Genomic DNA, 13,516 nt, shown 5'->3' with positions numbered 1-13,516 from the left:
TTTATTCCATCACATCTTATGTACTTTGCTTGGAGCGTCGGTTTGTTTTTGTTTTTGTTTTTGTTTGAATAAAATGGATCCTAGCATTCATTGTGTGGGAGAGAGACACGCTCCGCTGTTGCATATGGACAAATATGTCCTTAGGCTTTACTCATAGTATTCATGGCGAAGATTGAATCTTCTTCGTTAAATTGTTATATGGTTGGAATCGGGAAATGCTACATGTAGTAATTCTAAAAATGTCTTGAATAATTTGATACTTGGCAATTGTTGTGCTCATGTTTAAGCTCTTGCATCATATACTTTGCACCTATTAATGAAGAAACACTTAGAGCTTGCTAAATTTGGTTTGCATATTTGGTCTCTCTAAAGTCTAGATAATTTCTAGTATTGAGTTTGAACAACAAGGAAGACGGTGTAGAGTCTTATAATGTTTACAATATGTCTTTTATGTGAGTTTTGCTGCACCGGTTCATCCTTGTGTTTGTTTCAAATAACCTTGCTAGCCTAAACCTTGTATCGAGAGGGAATGCTTCTCATGCATCCAAAATCCTTGAGCCAACCACTATGCCATTTGTGTCCACCATACCTACCTACTACATGGTATTTCTCCGCCATTCCAAAGTAAATTGCTTGAGTGCTACCTTTAAAATTTCCATTCTTTACCTTTACAATATATAGCTCATGGGACAAATAGCTTAAAAACTATTGTGGTATTGAATATGTACTTATGCACTTTATCTCTTATTAAGTTGCTTGTTGTGCGATAACCATGCTTCTGGGGACGCCATCAACTACTCTTTGTTGAATATCATGTGAGTTGCTATGCATGTCCGTCCTGTCTGAAGTAAGGGAGATCTACCACTTTATTGGTTAGAGCATGCATATTGTTAGAGAAGAACATTGGGCCGCTAACTAAAGCCATGAATCATGGTGGAAGTTTCAGTTTTGGACATTTATCCTCAATCTCATATGAGAATACTAATTGTTACTACATGCTTATGCATTAAAGAGGAGTCCATTATCTGTTGTCTATGTTGTCCCGGTATGGATGTCTAAGTTGAGAATAATCAAAAGTGAGAAATCCAAAATGCGAGCTTTCTCCTTAGACCTTTGTACAGGCGGCATGGAGGTACCCCTTTGTGACACTTGGTTAAAACATGTGTATTGCGATGATCCCGGTAGTCCAAGCTAATTAGGACAAGGTGCGGGCACTAATAGTATACTATGCATGAGGCTTGCAACTTGTAAGATATAATTTACATGATACATATGCTTTATTACTACCGTTGACAAAATTGTTTCTTGTTTTCAAAATAAAAGCTCTAGCACAAATATAGCAATCGATGCTTTCCTCTTTGAAGGACCTTTCTTTTACTTTTAATGTTGAGTCGGTTCACCTATTTCTCTCCACCTCAAGAAGCAAACACTTGTGTGAACTGTGCATTGATTCCTACATACTTGCATATTGCACTTGTTATATTACTCTATGTTGACAATTATCCATGAGATATACACGTTACAAGTTGAAAGCAACCGCTGAAACTTAATCTTCCTTTGTGTTGCTTCAATACCTTTACTTTGATTTATTGCTTTATGAGTTAACTCTTATGCAAGACTTATTGATGCTTGTCTTTAAGTACTATTCATGAAAAGTCTTTGCTTTATGATTCAGTTGTTTACTCATGTCATTACCATTGTTTTGATCGCTGTATTCATTACATATGTTTACAATAGTATGATCAAGGTTATGATGGCATGTCACTCCGAGAAATTATCTTTGTTATCGTTTACTCGCTCGGGACGAGCGAGAACTAAGCTTGGGGATGCTGATACGTCTCCGAGCGTATCGATAATTTCTTATGTTCCATACCACATTATTGATGATATCTACATGTTTTATACACATTATATGTCGTATTTATGCATTTTCCGGCACTAACCTATTAACGAGATGCCGAAGAGCCGATTCTTGTTTTCTGCTGTTTTTGGTTTCAGAAATCCTACAAAGGAAATATTCTCGGAATTGGACGAAATCAACGCCCAGGGTCCTATTTTTGCACGAAGCTTCGAGAAGACCGAAGGGGAAAGGAAGTGGGGCCACGAGGCACCGACACAACAGGGCGGCGCGGCCCAAGCCCTGGCCGCGCCGGCCTGGCGTGTGGGGCCCTCGTGTGGCACCCCGCGTTGCCCTTCCGCCTACTTAAAGCCTTCGTCGCGAAACCCCCAGTACCGAGAGCCACGATAGGGAAAACCTTGCGAGACGCCGCCGCCACCAATCCCATCTCGGGGGATTCTGGAGATCACCTCCGGCACCCTGCCGGAGAGGGGAATCATCTCCCGGAGGACTCTTCACCGCCATGGTCGCCTCCGGAGTGATGAGTGAGTAGTTCACCCCTGGACTATGGGTCCATAGCGGTAGCTAGATGGTCGTCTTCTCCTCATGTGCTTCATTGTCGGATCTTGTGAGCTGCCTAACATGATCAAGATCATCTATACTGTAATTCTATATGTTGTGTTTGTCGGGATCCGATGGATAGAGAATACTATGTTATGTTGATTATCAATCTATTACCTATGTGTTGTTTATGATCTTGCATGCTCTCCTTTATTAGTAGAGGCTCTGGCCAAGTTTTTGCTCTTAACTCCAAGAGGGAGTATTTATGCTCGATAGTGGGTTCATGCCTCCATTAAATCTGGGATAGTGACAGAAAGTTCTAAGGTTGTGGATGTGTTGTTGCCACTAGGGATAAAACATTGATGCTATGTCCGAGGATGTAGTTATTGATTACATTACGCACCATACTTAATGCAATTGTCTGTTGTTTTGCAACTTAATACTGGAAGGGGTTCGGATGATAACTCTGAAGGTGGACTTTTTAGGCATAGATGCATGCTGGATAGCGGTCTACTGTACTTTGTCGTAATGCCCAATTAAATCTCACAATATTCATCATATCATGTATGTGCATTGTTATGCCCTCTCTATTTTTCAATTGCCCGACTGTAATTTGTTCACCCAACATGCTATTTATCTTATGGGAGAGACACCTCTAGTGAACTGTGGACCCCGGTCCTATTCTTTTATACTGAATACAATCTGCAATACTTGTTCTCTCTGTTTTACGCAAACAATCATCATCCACACTATACATCTAATCCTTTGTTACAACAAGCCGGTGAGATTGACAACCTCACTTTGTTTCGTTGGGGTAAAGTACTTTGGTTGTGTTGTGCAGGTTCCACGTTGGCGCCGGAATCTCCGGTGTTGCGCCGCACTACATCCCGCCGCCATCAACCTTCAACGTGCTTCTTGGCTCCTCCTGGTTCGATAAACCTTGGTTTCTTTCTGAGGGAAAACTTGCTGCTGTGCGCATCATACCTTCCTCTTGGGGTTCCCAACGAACGTGTGAGTTACACGCCATCACTCTTCACACCAACATTTTGGGCATGTGGAGCCTTCACCCTTTTCTTCTGCACATGGACCTTATTATGACCACACCATGTATGATCCACCGGCGTGGAACCCTGACCCTCGTTGGGGTTGATCTCCACTTAGGCCAAAAGCCTAAGCTTGGGGGTAGGTATACCGGCATCACTCATTCATTGCATATTACTATTGCTGGATACTTGTACATACTTGTTTAGCTTCTTAAGGTGGTTTCTAATAAGAGGGAGATGATATTTGGGGAAGTGCTGTTTGAAAACAGATTCTGGACTGATACCAAAAACATTCTCAAAAACAGCCAGAACGCTATTTTGCGAAGCCAATTTTTGTGCATGTTCCCCAGGTTATTATCTAACTTTCATTAGTTGAACACTTTTCGATCTGAGCAGCGGAAGAATTTCTTAAAAATCGATTACTGTACTGCAGTTAAGTTTGACGAATTTCTGCTGCTTTGTGTTTATGTGACTCTTTTAGTTTTCATTCTCTTGTTTTTGTTTTGTTTCTTTCCTAAAACACAAAAAGACCAAACATATTTCTGTTGTTTCTCTTTATCATTTGTTTATTTTGGTTTCTTGCTTTTGTTTTGCTTTATTTACTATCGTTGGTTTGCTATAAGAAAATCCAAAAAGATTTTGCTTTGTTTGCTTGTTTCCTTTTGTTCTTGTTTCCAATTCAAAAACACCAAAAATATTTGCTGTTCTTCTTTGGTTTTGTAAAGTTCATTATGGAGTTCAGTGGTCTTCGGTGGCGGGAGCTTGGTTTTCGTTCCGTATTATTCAAGCTACACAAGTGAAAGGCAATAATGACGATCTACGACAATTCGACTGTGGTGAGAGGCTGGTATAAACTCTATTTGTTTTCATTTTTGTACATATACTCATCCATGTGAGCATGCTTAGTCGGTTCATGTGAGGTATATGTCATTTAAGAAAGTCTAGTAGTTCATGATCTCTCATGCTTAGCTCCAATTTATTAATATAAGTAGCATGTCATAAATATTTGCTTGCATTGCTTTATTCATAGATAGGTATGACATTGTGGTATCCTCTTCTGAATAATTCGCTTGAATCAACTTGGCACATGCTCATGCATGCATATGACTGAACAAGAAGTCAATTAAGCCTCGATGATTTACTTTACCTCAGAGTTCTTGTATCAGTTTTATGCCTCCGTTAATTTATTTTGTCGCAAGCATGATTATGACAGTTACTGCTCTCTTGATTGTCGCTTCCCGAGTCTATTGCTAGCCTTCACTTGTGCTGAGCGAGAACGGTGCTCGTGCTTCCAAACCCCTGAAAACCAAGTTATTCCGAGTGTCCGCCATAAATACCTATGCATGGCATTTCAAACCATTCCAAGTAAATTCTCATGTGCTACCTTTAAACCTTCAAAATACTTCTAATTTGTGTTGATGTTTTATAGCTCATGAGGAAATATGTGGTGTTTATCTTTCAATCTTGTCATTTACTCTGACGAGACTTTCATAATGGACTAGTGGCACATCCGCTTATCCAATAATTTTGCAAAAAGAGCTGGCAACGGGGTTCCCAGCCCCAATTAATCAACTCTCATTAAAAATTCTCTTCACATGTTTTGCCCTGATTTATGATGTCTACGCACACTCCTTTTCCTGTAGACAGTGTTGGGCCTCCAAGAGAAGAGGTTTGTAGAACAGCAGCAAGTTTTCCCTTAAGTGGATCACCCAAGGTTTATCGAACTCAGGGAGGAAGAGGTCAAAGATATCCCTCTCAAGCAACCCTACAATCACGATACAAGAAGTCTCTTGTGTCCCCAACACACCTAATACACTTGTCAGATGTGTAGGTGCACTAGTTCGGCGAAGAGATAGTGAAATACAAGTGGTATGAATGAATATGAGCAGTAGTAACGGCACCGAGAAAATAGCTTGCTTGGCGTGCGATTGATGGTATTAATATTGCAGAAAGTAAAGATGCAGTAAAACAGTAAATAAGCGATGATTGCAGTATTTGGAAACAAGGCCTAGGGATCATACTTTCACTAGTGGACACTCTCAACATTGCAATCATAAAGAAATATAAATAAGCACTTCACTATGCTACTCTGAATTACTCTTTGGCAAGATAACGAACACTAATTCATCATGTAGGCAAACCTTAAAGATGTATTCCCAAGTAGTAATAAACACCCCACGCTGTCACTGTGAGCATTCATAGGAGGTACTAACACACCACAATTTGATAGAGACATCCAACTCAAATCATAACTCAGTGAATAAGTATTCTGTGAAATATAGCCTAAGAGACCCACACGGTGCACACACTGTCACCTTTACACACGTGGGACAAGGAGTCTCCGGAGATCACATAAGTAAAATCCACTTGAATAGCATAACGACATCTAGATTACAAGCTCATCATATGGATCTCAATCATGTAAGGCAGCTCATGAGATCATTGTATTGAAGTACATGCGAGAGAGAGATTAACCACATAGCTACCGGTACAGCCCTTAGCCTCAATGGAGAACTACTCCCTCCTCATGGGAGACAGCAACGGTGATGAAGATGGCGGTGGTGTCGATGGAGAGGCCTTCCGGGGGCACTTCCCCGTCCCGGCGGCGTGCCGGAACAGAGACTCCTGTCCCCCAGATCTTGGCTTCGCGATGGCGGCGGCTCTGGAAGGTTTCTCGTACCGTGGTTTTTCCGTATCGAAGATTTAGGTCAGGGACCTTTAAATAGGCGAAGAGGCGGAGTCGGAAGGCTGACGGGGGCTCCACACAGTAGGGGGCGCCGCCCAGGCCCTGGCCGCGACACCCTATCATCTGGTGGGCATGTGGCTCTCCTCTGGCGGCTCTCGGGTGTTCTGGAAGCTTCGTGGATTTCTAAGATGCTGGGCGTTAATTTCGTCCGATTCCGAGAATATTTCCTTACTAGGATTTCTGAAACCAAAAACAGCAGAAAACAGCAACTGGCCCTTCGGCATCTCGTCAATAGGTTAGTTCCGGAAAATGCATCAAAACGATGTAAAGTGTGTATAAAACATGTAAGTATCATCATAAAAGTAGCATGGAACATAAGAAATTATAGATACGTTTGAGACGTATCAAGCATCCCCAAGCTTAGTTCCTACTCGCCCTCGAGTAGGTGAACGATAACAAAGATAATTTCTTAAGTGACATGCTATCATAATCTTGATCAATACAATTGTAAAACATATGAGATGAGTGCAGCGATTCGAAGCAATGATGAAGATAATGAGTAAACAAATGAATCATATAGCAAAGACTTTTCATGAATAATACTTTCAAGACAAGCATCAATAAGACTTGCATAAGAGTTACTCATAAAGCAATAGATTCTTAGTAAAAGCATTGAAGCAACACAAAGGAAGATATAAGTTTCAGCGGTTCCTTTCAACTTCAACATATATATCTCATGGATAATTGTCAACACAAAGTAATATAACAAGTGCAATAAGTAAACATGCAAGAATCAATGCACGGTTGACACAAGTGTTTGCTTCTGGGATAGAAAGAATGGGTGAACTGACTCAACAATAAAGTAGAAGATAGGCCCTTCGCAGAGCGAAGCATTGATTACTATATTTGTGCTAGAGCTTTTCATTTTGAAAACAAGAAACAATTTTGTCAACGGTAGTAATAAAGCATATGTGTTATGTATAAGACATCTTATAAGTTGCAAGCCTCATGCATAGTATACTAACGAGTGCTCGCACCTTGTCCTAATTAGCTTGGATTAACACGGATTATCATTGCATAGCATATGTTTCAACCAAGTGTCACAAAGGGGTACCTCTATGCCGCTTGTACAAAGGTCTAAGGAGAAAGCTCGCATTGGATTTCTCGCTTTTAATTATTCTCAACTTAGACATCCATACCGGGACAACATAGACAACAGATAATGGACTCCTCTTTAATGCATAAGCATTCAACAACAGTTAATATTCTCATAAGAGATTGAGGATTAATTGTCCAAACTGAAACTTCCACCATGGATCATGGCTTTAGTTAGCGGCCCAATGTTCTTCTCTAAGAGTATGCATACTCAAAACATTTGATCATGAAAATCTCCCTTACTTCAAACAAGACGAACATGCATAGCAACTCACATGATATTCAACAAAGGTTAAAGAGTTGATGGCGTCCCCAGAAACATGGTTACCGCTCAACAAGCAACTTATTAAGAAATAAGACACATAAGTACATATTCTTCACCACAATAGTTTTTAAGGCTATTTTCTCATGAGCTATATATTGCAAAGACAAAGGAATAGAATTTTTAAAGGTAGCACTCAAGTAATGTACTTTGAAATGGCAGAGAAATACCATGTGGTAGGTAGGTATGGTGGACACAAATGGCATGCTTATTGGCTCAAGGATTTGGATGCACGAGAAGAATTCCTCTCAATACAAGGCTAGGCTAGCAAGGTTGTTTGAAGCAAACTCAAGTATGAAACAGTGCAGCAAGACTCACATATGAACATATTGTAACTATTATAAGACTTTACATTGTCTCCTTGTTGTTCAAACACCTCAACCAGAAAATATCTAGACTCTAGAGAAACTAATCATGCAAACCAGATTTTAACAAGCTCTATGTAGTTATTCATTAATGGGTACAAGGTACATGATGCAAGAGATTAAACATGATCTATATGAGCACAACAATTGCCAAGTATCAAATTATTCAAGACATTATACCAATTACCACATGTAGCATTTCCAGTTTCCAACCATATAACAATTAACGAAGCAGTTTCAACCTTCGCCATGAACATTAAAAGCTAAGAACACATGTGTTCATATGAACCAACGGAGCGTGTCTCTCTCCCACACAAGCATGAATTTATTCAAACACAAAAAAAAAGCATACAGACGCTCCAAGTAAAGTACATAAGATGTGACCGAATAAAAATATAGTTTCAAGAGAAATGACCTGATAAGTTGTTGATGAAGAAGGGGATGCCTTGGGCATCCCCAAGCTTAGATGCTTGAGTCTTCTTGAAATATGCAGGGATGAACCACGGGGGAATCCCCAAGCTTAGACTCTTCACTCTTCTTGATCATATTGTATCATCCTCCTCTCTTGATCCTTGAAAACTTCCTCCACACCAAACTCAAAACAAACTCATTAGAGGGTTAGTGCATAATCAAAAATTCACATGTTCGGAGGTGACACAATCATTCTTAACACTTCTGGACATTGCTCAAAGCTACTGGAAGTTAATGGAACAAAGAAATCCATCCAACACAGCAAAAGAGGCAATGCGAAATAAAAGGCAGAATCTGTCAAAACAGAACAGTCCGTAAAGACGAATTTTAAAGAGGCACCAAACTTGCTCAGATGAAAATTCCCAAATTGAATGAAAGTTGCGTACATATCTGGGGATCACGCACGTAAATTGGCAGATTTTTCTGAGTTACCTACAGAGAGGCATATTGAAATTCGTGACAGCAAGAAATCTGTTTCTGCGCAGCAATCCAAATCTAGTATCAACCTTACTATCAAAGACTTTACTTGGCACAACAAATTCAATAAAATAAGATAAGGAGAGGTTGCTACAGTAGTAACAACTTGCAAGACTCAAATATAAAACAAAAGTACTGTAGTAAAATAAACACATGGGTTATCTCCCAAGAAGTGCTTTCTTTATAGCCATTAAGATGGGCTCAGCAGTTTTAATGATGCGCTCGCAAGAAATAAGAGTTGAAGCAAAAGAGAGCATCAAGAGGCAAATTCAAAACAAATTTAAGCCTAACATGCTTCCTATGCATAGGAATCTTGTAAATAAACAAATTCATGAAGCATAATGCAACAAGCATAAAAAGGCAACACAAGCACAATTTCAAGATTTTCAGCATATAGAGAGGTGTTTTAGTAACATGAAAACTTCTACAACCATATTTTCCTCTCTCATAATAATATCCAGTAGCATCATGAGCAAACTCAACAATATAACTATCAAATGAAACATTCTTATCATGAGTCTCATGCATAAAATTATTACTCTCCACATAAGCATAGTCATTCTTATTAATTGTAGTGGGAGCAAATTCAACAAAGTAGCTATTATTATTATTCTCATCAAGTGTAGGAGGCATAGTATAATCATAATAAAATTTACTCTCCATAGTAGGTGGCACCAAAAGACCACTATCATTATAATCATCATATATGGGAGGCATATCATAATCAACATAAACTTTCTCCTCAATACCCGGAGGGCTAAAGAGATCATTCTCATCAAAACCGACCTCCCCAAGCTTAGAATTTTCTATATCATTATCAACAATGGTGTTCAAAGCGTTCATACTAATATTACTACCAGCATGCAAATAAGGTTCCATAGGTTTTTTAATTTTCGCATTAAACCATTCATGTCTTGACTCAGGAAATAGTACAAAAAGCTCACAGATGTTTTCCATTATGCCTTACTAGTGTTTAAAAACAAGAAACAAAAAGATGCAATTGCATGATCTAAAGGAAATAGCTTCGAGCACACACACAACGGCAACAGAAAAGTACTTAGTTACCTGGGACCGGAGTATGAGTGCCTTTTACCTTTCCTCCCCGGCAACGGCGCTAGAAAAGTGCTTGATGTCTACGCACACTCCTTTTCCTGTAGACAGTGTTGGGCCTCCAAGAGCAGAGGTTTGTAGAACAGCAGCAAGTTTTCCCTTAAGTGGATCACCCAAGGTTTATCGAACTCGGGGAGGAAGAGGTCAAAGATATCCCTCTCAAGCAACCACCGCAATCACGATACAAGAAGTCTCTTGTGTCCCCAACACACCTAATACACTTGTCAGATGTATAGGTGCACTAGTTCGGCGAAGAGATAGTGAAATACAAGTGGTATGAATAAATATGAGCAGTAGTAACGGCACCAGAAAATAGCTTGCTGGCGTGCAGTTGATGGTATTAATATTGCAGGAAGTAAATATGCAGTAAAACAGTAAATAAGCGATGATTGCAATATTTGGAAACAAGGCCTAGGGATCATACTTTCACTAGTGGACACTCTCAACATTGCAATCATAAAGAAATATAAATAAGCACTTCACTATGCTACTCTGAATTACTCTTTGGCAAGATAACGAACACTAATTCATCATGTAGGCAAACCTTAAAGATGTATTCCCAAGTACTAATAAACACCCCACGCTGTCACTCGTGAGCATTCATAGGAGGTACTAACACACCACAATTTGATAGAGACATCCAACTCAAATCATAACTCAGTGAATAAGTATTCTGTGAAATATAGCCTAAGAGACCCACACGGTGCACACACTGTCACCTTTACACACGTGGGACAAGGAGTCTCCGGAGATCACATAAGTAAAATCCACTTGAATAGCATAACGACATCTATATTACAAGCTCATCATATGGATCTCAATCATGTAAGGCAGCTCATGAGATCATTGTATTGAAGTACATGGGAGAGAGAGATTAACCACATAGCTACCGGTACAGCCCTTAGCCTCAATGGAGAACTACTCCCTCCTCATGGGAGACAGCAGCGGTGATGAAGATGGCGGTGGTGTCGATGGAGAGGCCTTCCGGGGGCACTTCCCCGTCCCGGCGGCGTGCCGGAACAGAGACTCCTGTCCCCCAGATCTTGGCTTCGCGATGGCGGCGGCTCTGGAAGGTTTCTCGTACCGTGGCTTTTCCGTATCGAAGATTTAGGTCGGGGACCTTTAAATAGGCGAAGAGGCGGAGTCGGAAGGCCGACGGGGGCTCCACACGATAGGGGGCGCGGCCCGGGCCCCGGCCGCGCCACCCTATCATCCGGTGGGCCCGTGGCTCTCCTCTGGCGGCTCTCGGGTGTTCTGGAAGCTTCGTGGATTTCTAAGATGCTGGGCGTTGATTTCGTCCGATTCCGAGAATATTTCCTTACTAGGATTTCTGAAACCAAAAACAACAGAAAACAGCAACTGGCCCTTCGGCATCTCGTCAATAGGTTAGTTCCGGAAAATGCATCAAAACGATGTAAAGTGTGTATAAAACATGTAAGTATCATCATAAAAGTAGCATGGAAAATAAGAAATTATAGATACGTTTGAGACGTATCAATTTATCAGTAAGCAACTTAAATTGCAAATAGACACTCCTCCATGGTATGAGATTGTTGGAAGGCACCCGAGGATTCGGTTAGCCATGGCTTGTGTAAGCAAAGGTTGGGGGGAGTGTCATCCATAATAAAACTAAAATATATGTGTAAATAAAAGAGATGAGGGATGATTTACCTTGCTGGTAGAGATAACGTCCTTCATGGGAGCCGCTTTTGAAAGTCTTGTTGACGAGGTAGTTAGAGTACCCACTACCATTCATTGACAACAACAAACACCTCTCAAAATAATTTTAGTCCTGTTTTACAAATGAAAAGCTCTAGCACATGGTAATCTCTGCTTCCCTCTGCGAAGGGTCAATCTTTTACTTTTACATTGAGTCTCCATCCTTTCTTTGAGTACTTTCTTGAGAGCACAACTGTCATTCTTAGTATAATATGCTTGTCCCAAAATGTGATTAACTGTGGTATAACTTTGATGTTTTTATCTTTGATAATCTCTATTTCCAGTCTTTTCATGAACTTCAAAGGTGCCCGAGCATTTATGTTTTGATGTACAAATACGGGCAAGCGAGATACCACTTTATCATATCCTTTTATGAACATTGCAATCCTGCTGATAGACATGATTCATGATACTTATTATTAATTTGTTGGTACCTTTCCATGATTGACATAGCTATTAGACGATCTTATTTGCATGTATCTTATTATGAATTGCTTAAGTACTTGCCATATCATGAGAATATTTATATCATATAAGCAAATGTGTTCGTGAAAGTTCTTTTATCGCACTCAGTTGTTAACTGAATTGCTTGAGGACAAGCAATAAGCTAAGCTTGGGGGGAGTTGATACGTCCAAAACGTATCTACTTTCCGAACACTTTTGCTATTGTTTGGCCTCTAATTTGTGTATTTTGGATACAACTAACACGTACTAACGTTGTTTTCAGCAGAATTGCTCTGGTGTCTCGTTTTTGTGCAGAAATTCAACTTTCAGGAAAATCCTCGGAATTTATGTCAAAGGGCCTATTTTTCCAGAAGAATGACGGAGCCAGAAGGGCAGACCTGCGGGAGGCCCAGCCCCCCCAAACAACAGGCCGGCGCGGCCTGGAGGGGGGCGCGCCGCCCTGGCGTGTGGCCCCCTCGGCCAGCCTCTGACGCCCCCCTCTGTACTACTTAAGGGTTTCGATCTAAAAACGCGAGAGGGGAAGTCAAAGTCGCCAGAAACCATTCAGTACGCCGCCACCCTCGCGAAACTCCATCTCGGGACCAGAAACTCCGTTCTGGCACTCCGCCGGGACGGGGAATTGGAGGAGATCATCGCCATCATCACCACCGACGCCTCTCCATCGACCAACCATGTTTCCCCCATCCATGTGTGAGTAATTCCCCCGCTGTAGGCTGAAGGGGATGGTAGGTATTGGATGAGATTGGTCATGTAATAGCATAAGATTGTTAGGGCATAGTGCCTAGTGTCCGTAATTGGTACTTCTATGATATTGTTGCAACTTGTTATGCTTAATGCTTGTCACTAGGGCCCGAGTGCCATGATCTCAGATCTGAACATGTTATCAATTCATGATGATATTCATTGCTTTATGATCTTACCCGCAAGTTGTATACACGTATTGTTGTCCGGAACCCGAGGCCCCAAAGTGACGAAATTAGGACAACCGAAGGGGAAGGCGATGATATGAGGATCACATGTGTTCACGGAGTGTTAATGCTTTGCTCCGGTGCTCTATTAAAAGGAGTACCTTAATTTCCGAGTAGATTCCCTAGAGGCCCGGCTGCCACCGAGCTGGTAGGACAAAAGATGTTGTGCAAGTTTCTCATTGCGAGCACGTACGACTAAATATGGAACACATGCCTATTGATTGATTAGTACTTGGATACCGTTTTATTACTATCTGCAAATGCCCTACCTTGATTGTTACATGAGTTTCTCTCATCCATGCAACGCCCGTCATCCATCCCTGTGCCTACAGTATTT

This window comes from Lolium rigidum, chromosome 4 (assembly GCF_022539505.1).
Source record: "Lolium rigidum isolate FL_2022 chromosome 4, APGP_CSIRO_Lrig_0.1, whole genome shotgun sequence".
In the NCBI taxonomy this organism is placed as follows: Eukaryota; Viridiplantae; Streptophyta; class Magnoliopsida; order Poales; family Poaceae; genus Lolium; species Lolium rigidum.
Note: the sequence above shows the minus strand (reverse complement) of the source record.